The sequence below is a fragment of the Phoenix dactylifera genome, chromosome 3, assembly GCF_051530095.1.
Source record: "Phoenix dactylifera cultivar Ajwa chromosome 3, Ajwa_hap1_PhDact_Kaust_v1.1, whole genome shotgun sequence".
Taxonomy (NCBI): Eukaryota; Viridiplantae; Streptophyta; class Magnoliopsida; order Arecales; family Arecaceae; genus Phoenix; species Phoenix dactylifera.
In genome coordinates this window covers 39,450,819-39,458,895 of record NC_143192.1, presented here as the reverse complement: position 1 = coordinate 39,458,895, position 8,077 = coordinate 39,450,819, and positions in this window count along the sequence as shown.

Below are 8,077 nucleotides of genomic sequence, written 5' to 3'. Positions count from 1 at the left end.
TTCAAATTTAATTGCATTGATTAAAACAATTTTAATCAGTCTTTTGAGGTTCATCTTCAACGATCGCACACAATGGCACCCCTACACGCCATAGGAGATCCTATCGAATGGAAGATGAGGAAGATGATCCCTTCTTTCTCCTATGACCGGACGGCCTGGTGATTGATTTATCAGATTACTTTACAAAAGAATAAATAAGTTTTATAACATAAAAATTTAAATATCCAACCTGGCTCTGATACCACTGATGGTTTATTTACAACGGGCTGCATGCTGAAAATTAAAAAATTTTCTTAAAAAACTGTGGCTGCACCTAATCGGGTTGCCTACGTACCCCTTCGAAAGGGGGATCAAGCCACATGTGGTTCTTAATGTTTAAATCGCAGCGGAAAGATAGAATTAAACATTTTAATTCTAGCATGCAGAATAGATCATAAATAAATACCAAGACCGTTTAAACGATTATGCATAAAACCAACTATGCATGATTATCATTAGATCTGAAAATAAGAGCATTAGTACAATTCTAAACTCAACTAATTTTGGATCCAATCTATCTCCGAATTCTCATTGAATGAGATCTGGAGATCACTCCGTGAGGAGCTCCAAAAGAGGTATGAACCCTCGACGGATTAAACCCGATCAAAAAAAAAACTTAGCACAAAATTATATCTCTAGATTTATACCTTTATGAATCACAGAGACAAATGAATATGATGCACGAGCTTCATAGCTACACAACCATCTGGCCTCCATGGGTGATCCACACGAAGCTCTTGGATGATCGACGTCCCCGGGATTGCTAGCCCGTGAGGATGTGCTGAAATCTTGAAACAATCAACCCTTGATCGTTCCTTTGAAGGCAACGGAGGAGGAGATGAAGGAGATCAAAGAGAACTTGTGACCTTCATGTGTTCTCTCCTTTTTTCAGAACTTAGGCTATCCAGAAATTTACACACCTATGGAGGAGATGGCATGGAGGGCCTCTTATTGCCAAAAACCCACACCTTCCTTCCTTCTTTGCACCAATTAATTGACATCAAATGGCAGCTGAAATCCCCATCAAATAGGGAGCATGTGCGGTGGAATAAAAGAGAAGGTGTAGCCATTGAATGCTGCATTTGAATCCCTAAGGAATAGGGATTCATTTCTTCCAAAAGAAAACAGCCGCATGCCCCCTAATTTTGCGGACCCTACTAGGATCTGCCACATGTCACTTGGCGCCATCAAATGAAGGAATTAAAATCCTAATCAAATCATGATAAATTCTCTTCATGGCGCCACATCATGGATCCTTGCCATGTGTCATCATGCGCCATCAACTAAAAGGAAAATATGCCATCTACGGCGCCATTGATGTGAGGGTGACATGTGTCATCTGATTTCCAAATCTGGGTTCCTAATTTTCAGGAATTGATCTCAAATTCAAATTTCAAATATTTGAATTCAAAATCTTCATCAGATGAGGACCTTGGATCATGCTGAATCTAATTGGGTCAAGTTCCATTAATTAGGTCAAGCCTAATCTTCTTGGTTTAAACCCAATCTAATTAGGTCAAACCCTAATGTAGCCCAAATTGAATCTAATTCAATTTGGCTCAACCCAAGCTCTATTACTCAATCAAATTGAGTCAATTAACAATCTAATTGCTTATTAATCCTCTAATAGTTCATTAATTATTTTATAGCAATATTTTACTTAGGATAATTTGTCAATCGAATTGACCAAATTATCCCTGGATGATTCTTAATCGTCCATCAACCTTTATGATCAACCTAAAAAACTTCTATGCGTGTGACCCCATAGGTTCGAACCTAAGCCGGTAGCACAGGAACGATTTCCTATACTAATCGATGTGACTATCTAGCAATGGTACCCAATGTTCTGATAGGCCGAATAATTGCGAAGCAATATTCTGGAACCCTGGACTATGGTTACCGTATAATTTATCCCTATGACTCCTAATACCAAGATGATATCAGAGTTATGTCAACTCTGTAATAGTACATTCACTCTGTGATTCAATTTTTACAAATCTTGTGACTCCTCACAAGGATTACCCTAGCCAAGGTTTTGCTAAATTGAACACAAGGGCATTATCTCCTATCACCAGGAGGGGTCAATTCCATCTTGACCCACACACCGACTTCGCAAGTACTTGACTGCACCTAGTGACCTTCTGTCCCTGAATTAGAAATTCAATTAGTCCGGCACCAAAGTATAGTGAGTTGCTTGCTAATCACCGTAGTGATCTCAAGTCTGAGGGACACATATACCCATATCCACTCGGAACATCTCTTGACAGCAGAGCATTCCGGAATTGGTCACGTTCAGTGAAATGTACTCCTACACTTCACCTGTGTGACATATCAGTGTCTCCACACTCCTTGGTTAAGAAGACAACCAACGTATATGGCACACAACGACCTAATTTTGATAATGCTGTTGTCCTAGTAACAGCACATCATTTTGTTGCGAACTATTTTAAGGACTCGTAAATAAATCCTCCTTTATCATAAAGGAGTCCTAAGGACTTCATCTTATAATAAAAGTTCATTTGAAGATATATATAAAATAATGAATAATGCCAAATAACATTTTATTAATTAATCAATTCATATACAAATCCAATACTGATGATTGAGTTTTAGGATATAATTTCCAACAGCTCTCACAAAACAACTGAGTGCAGTGTTACTGCCAAACTAATGTTTATATTCTAACCTGCACTGACTGTACGGACCATTGATATGATTATACTGATGCGAACTAATTTTCTTTTTTCCATCGACATCGAATCAAACCAGCTGTGATCGTTTCATCTCCTCTTTCCGGTCATCTTTCTCGGGAATAAAAAACAAATCAAAGCTAACCTTCTATCATTGTAGGCATCTTCCAATAAATTGAGTGACGATGCTTCCCATTTGGTTTTCTAGAAAGAATTCCAAAAAAATGGCAGTACGAAAAAAAATACCTTACTATAAGTATGATACAGAAAATTGACTCCTTACTAAATTGCTGAAGAATAATGCAATCACTGCTACCTATTAAAGTTTTTTATATTTATATTTATAGAGAAGCCAACAGGTTTGGCGACTCAATAGACAAACCACATAGAATCTACTCAATGGGATCTTCATTGAAATATTTTTTTTTTCTGGCTTCCATGAGTATATCCATTCTCGTTTAATTAAAAGCTTCCAATTTAGCCAAAAAAAAACAGTGCCAGGGTGCACGTATGAATTCCACACAACATCTATAATGGACATAATGTCCGAAAGTAAATAGAGATACTAATCAAAGCTGGAAAAATTAATAATTTTAGCAGAAGGATGATTAGCTTTATATGATTCATGTTCTAGTGGTCCCGGAGCAGAAAGGTTTGGTGGATTCCTACGCCACCTCAATGTCTTCCAGTCTTGGTAGATTTTTAGTCCACAAAAGCAATGACATATGGCCTAACAAGGCGCCATACATCAATTATCTCTTATTATTTCTTTGGAGCCCTGACCCATTTTAAATTTAAATAAGTAATTGCCTTCTGACCAAGACCCCATGAGGTTTCCTCTGATCTTTAAACAACACTACCAAGCCCTCTCAGCTAGCACTCATTAGATTCTTGCAAATCCTCCCCATGCAAAAATTACTCGTACAATTTAAACCGCAGGCAGCAGCACTCAACCATTTAACCTATTTAACTTATTTCAACTATTATAGATCAAGCTAGATTATTTGTTTAATAAAATAGTTAAGATCGGATTTATACTTTTTATCTATTTAATAAATAATTCAGATTTGGATTGATAGATTTTTAATCTATCATCATATTTCGATCCGGCCTGATTGCCATCTTTAATTTTAACTTCAAGAATTTAATTCAAACTCTATGTAGATGTTGGCAAGCTTATCTGCGCGTCAGAGTAAGAGAGAGAGAGAGAGAGAGAGAGAGAGAGAGAGAGAGAGAGAGAGAGAGTAGGTGGATGGTTGAAGGCTTGAAGGGTTATAATAATTGGTGGGGTCATGTTGAGTATAATTGGTGGTACTAGTTCTTTGGACCAACAAGCTTATTGTAAGGGATTACACTGGCTGTTTAAAAATTGATCTCTTGGAAAGTGGGCAGAGTGATTGGTAAATTGCTTTAAAAGGACGATATGAAAATCGCCGCCCACAAGGACTAAATTGATAACGTTTTTTCCATGAAGTTTCTCGCATCCAGTGATGAAGGGTTTGCTTTTAATATTAATGCAAGAGATGGAGGCTCATTTTACCATTACCTTCTTACTTTTTGTTGAGAAAATTCTTATTGAAATCCTGGCAGTTTACTTCAACCTCACATATGTAAACTTGCCATGGTGGTGTTGAATTGTAGGCTTGAATCACATGGAAATGGATTATTATGGTGATCTGGATTTAGAAAAAGTGACTAGATTAAGAAGAGTTGCAGCCTTTCTTCTAGGTTATATGAAACAGTTTGTTTTGAATGATTTAATAATCCTCGCAACATTTAGAACGAAAGGATCCAAAGACAATTTCTCATGTTATCAAATAATTTTCGAGAAAACGATAAGGCTTCTTGATAAAGGTTTGCACACAAGAACACCACCCTTACTAAGCTAGTATGCCATGACTTCTTTGCAAGTGTCATATCATGTCAACCACTACATAATTTATGAGAATCTGTGTGGGCGTGTGTTTTGTCTCACATCGGTTATTCATAGGAGAAATCTTGGATATTTATATATGGCTAAAAAATCCAAAAAATACCTTTCAACGGGCTTTTTGGATAAGATTCTGGGTAATGTCAAGACTATATGATTCGGTGGATCGATCAAGCCCGACCAAACAATTGTTTAAAGTATGACCTTTAACATTGGCTTCCATATTGGAAGAGTATATTTTGGGGTGAAAATTTGATCAGTAACATCACAGACACAGTAGAAAAGTTGAAGACACAAATTGCCTCCTAGTTTATTTCTTTTGGATCCTAGAATTCTGCTTGGGCTCGGCTCAAGATACTCTTGAGGCATAGCTAACAATAAACTAACGGAAATCATGAGGTGTAAGCCTCATTGCCTGTCTTTTCCCTTTGGTTCTTCTTTTTCTTCCAATGGGAACTTGGGAAGTGGAGATATCCATCACATAAGCAACCAATCCCTTCCGCTGATAAAGAGAGAAGTCAAGCTAACCTCCTCACCCTTCTTCTTCCTCATCTTATGAACAACTCTCTGTGCTGAATTCAGAGGCAGATTTCCACATCTCTCGATTTCTCCAGAGGAATTTGCTGCAGCCAGGACCAATGGCATGGTTTTCTTCTGATGGGTTCAAGAACAATCCACGTCGAGAGAATTGGATTCGCTCAATGAAGAAGCCAACAGACACGAGGTCAAGTTGTAACCATGAGCAAGAGGAAGATAGTTATTGGAAGCAAAAGAGATGGAAGAGATGATAAATTGTTGGAAAATATAGGCAAGTCTAATGCTTGGCTCATGGGGGTGCTATCTTTCCTGTCTTTTGTTCCTTCTTCAGCCTTTTTTGACTCTTTGTATCTTTTTTCTTGAACAATTCTTGCCTTATGTCCATCATGAGATTCAATATGTGATTTTCTACATCGCATGTCATGATCATTGGTTTGCATGATTCGGTTATAACTTAATGAAGCAATGCTTATACATCTAAAACTTAATTGATCAAATTGGTGGAATGAGAAAAGTAAAAGGATTATCAATAAACAAGAAAGGGACAAGTTTGTTTTTCCATGTCTCTAATGATCTATCTATATGATGGATTAGAAACTTGTCTGACTCTTTACTTAAGTTCTTGGTCTCCACAAATAGCAGTGAGATTCTCATGTTAAATGGACCCTATCTGTTTACTCCAATAGAACAAATGTTTAAATTTAGATGGTTAAATTTGTTTGGGAGATCTGATAGGTTGGTCATTGGATGATCAAAGACCGGATTGGATCGCCTTTCTTTCTTACCAAACTGTAGACCAAATTAACTAATAATAGCTTATACCAGCAATTTTCCATTAAAAAAACAAAATAAAGCAAAGGTTAATTTGTACTAACTGTGATCATAAATTAGTGCACCCAAGGAAAAGTATATACTCAGAAAAAAAAGTTTAAGATGAGAAAATTGATGCATCTACCTATGTCTACAGAATATAAAAGCAATATAGATGCAGCATGCAACAATAAGCTATTGCAAAAAAGAACGAGAAATGGCATCATCAATCGATAATTAAAAAGTAGTTCCGCGAATAATTTGAAAATGATCCATGGATTTTTGATTCATTTTATGCTTCATGAATTATTCAAAAGCACATCTTAAGAAAAATTATTCATGCGGAATCTGAGTATTGTACGACTGAAAGAGTATCGATAAATAATGGAAAATAGCATGGATAATCTAGATATTGTCGTAATAACATGATGTAACATGCTTCCGGAGATCTATTAGACTGAATGATCAAAATTTGCTTTAGTTTACATGGAATTAAGAGGCTTCCAAGAAGCATAAGCTTTTTTTACCTTAATATCATATTTCATTGATCTTGGTTCCATCGGAATATGCAGCTGCAATTAGGTGGTGAAATTTGCAAATTATGGAATGTTAAAATTATGGTCATGAATTGTACAATTCCTCCTTATCTTCCTCTACCTCAATATATTCTTGCATAAAAACTACATGATTTCCGCATTCACCCATGGCATCGAAGTGGCGTCAAAGTGAAGGATCCTGCATTCCTACAATAATTAATTATTAAAAAATTTAATCATGTTGATAGATGCGAAACTAGAAGCACAAGTAAAAGATCTCGCAAAAGTGAAAAATATTAGAGCATTAACTTCTTAAATATTCAACCCTTAATCTCAACTTTCCCTGCATTGAATTTTGCAAAAAGCTATATAAAGAGTTAATTCCCTTAAAGCACCCATGAACTTTAAATCACTTGACCATATTTTTTCTATATTTAAGAGTGATATTGTTTAATCTTGTTTTGAAGTCAAGAAACCTGGTTCTTGATATGCTTTCTATGGTGGTTTCTATTTTCGAAGGTGTAACCATGCTCGAGAGTAGAAAGTATTTCACAAAGGTTCATGGAACTTTAATATTCCAATGAAAAATGTCTGTATCGAAATATAAGACTAAAGTGGATTCACAGTACAATCAAACATTTAAAATGAGGGTTGTTTCTAGTGGGAGGGTTATGCATTATAATCAAAATTAATGGTTGAGGCACCATAAACATGGTTCTAGTGGAGCTAGTTTAATTTGACACAAGGCTAGTCTTTGAAAAGGAAAATGGAGCCAAAATCACCTCCCCCTCACCTATTATGGCTGATGACTATAAAAAGATTACCGAGAAAAACTCGTGTCTTGTCTAATTTTTCATAAACAATATGAAGTCATAATACATGATGTTGTCTCAATAATTTGACATACCATGGTTATTTGACAAGGACATGATTTATAACACTAAACGTAATATTTACTCTCTTGCAAATGCGACGATGATGATATATTTTAAAAACTAATACATAGGTTGCGATATTTTCATATGCAAATTATCCTCACTTAGAGGAGTTTTCAATTCATTACATCAATGGAAAAATATATAAGAAATTATCTCTAAACTTGAGGAAAAGCTCTCCTCGTTAGGAAGAGTGCAACATAGCACAAATCTGAAAGTCTACCAAATTAAGTTATCAAAACATACAGCTAATTACTAGGTGGATTCATTTCATCCTACCATGATGAACCTAATGCATCAAATAATTTATCCGGACAGAAGGAGAAATAGAGAGAGGTGTGAGATCTCAAAACACCTTTATCCAATAAATCTAAAAACTTCTCTTCTGTAAGGAAAGTTTACAACAGCATCAATGAAGTACTGCATGCTGGCTTTCTCAAAAATTAAAAAAAAAAGAAAGAAAGAGAAAAAAAAACTCAAAAAAAATATTTGAAGTGTATTAAGTTGAAATCGGGTCTGCTGCAAGGCTGCCGAAATATATTATCCTTCAGGCTGTTTATTTGTTTGTTTGTCTTGAGGTTCTAATATTGCTGATATCCC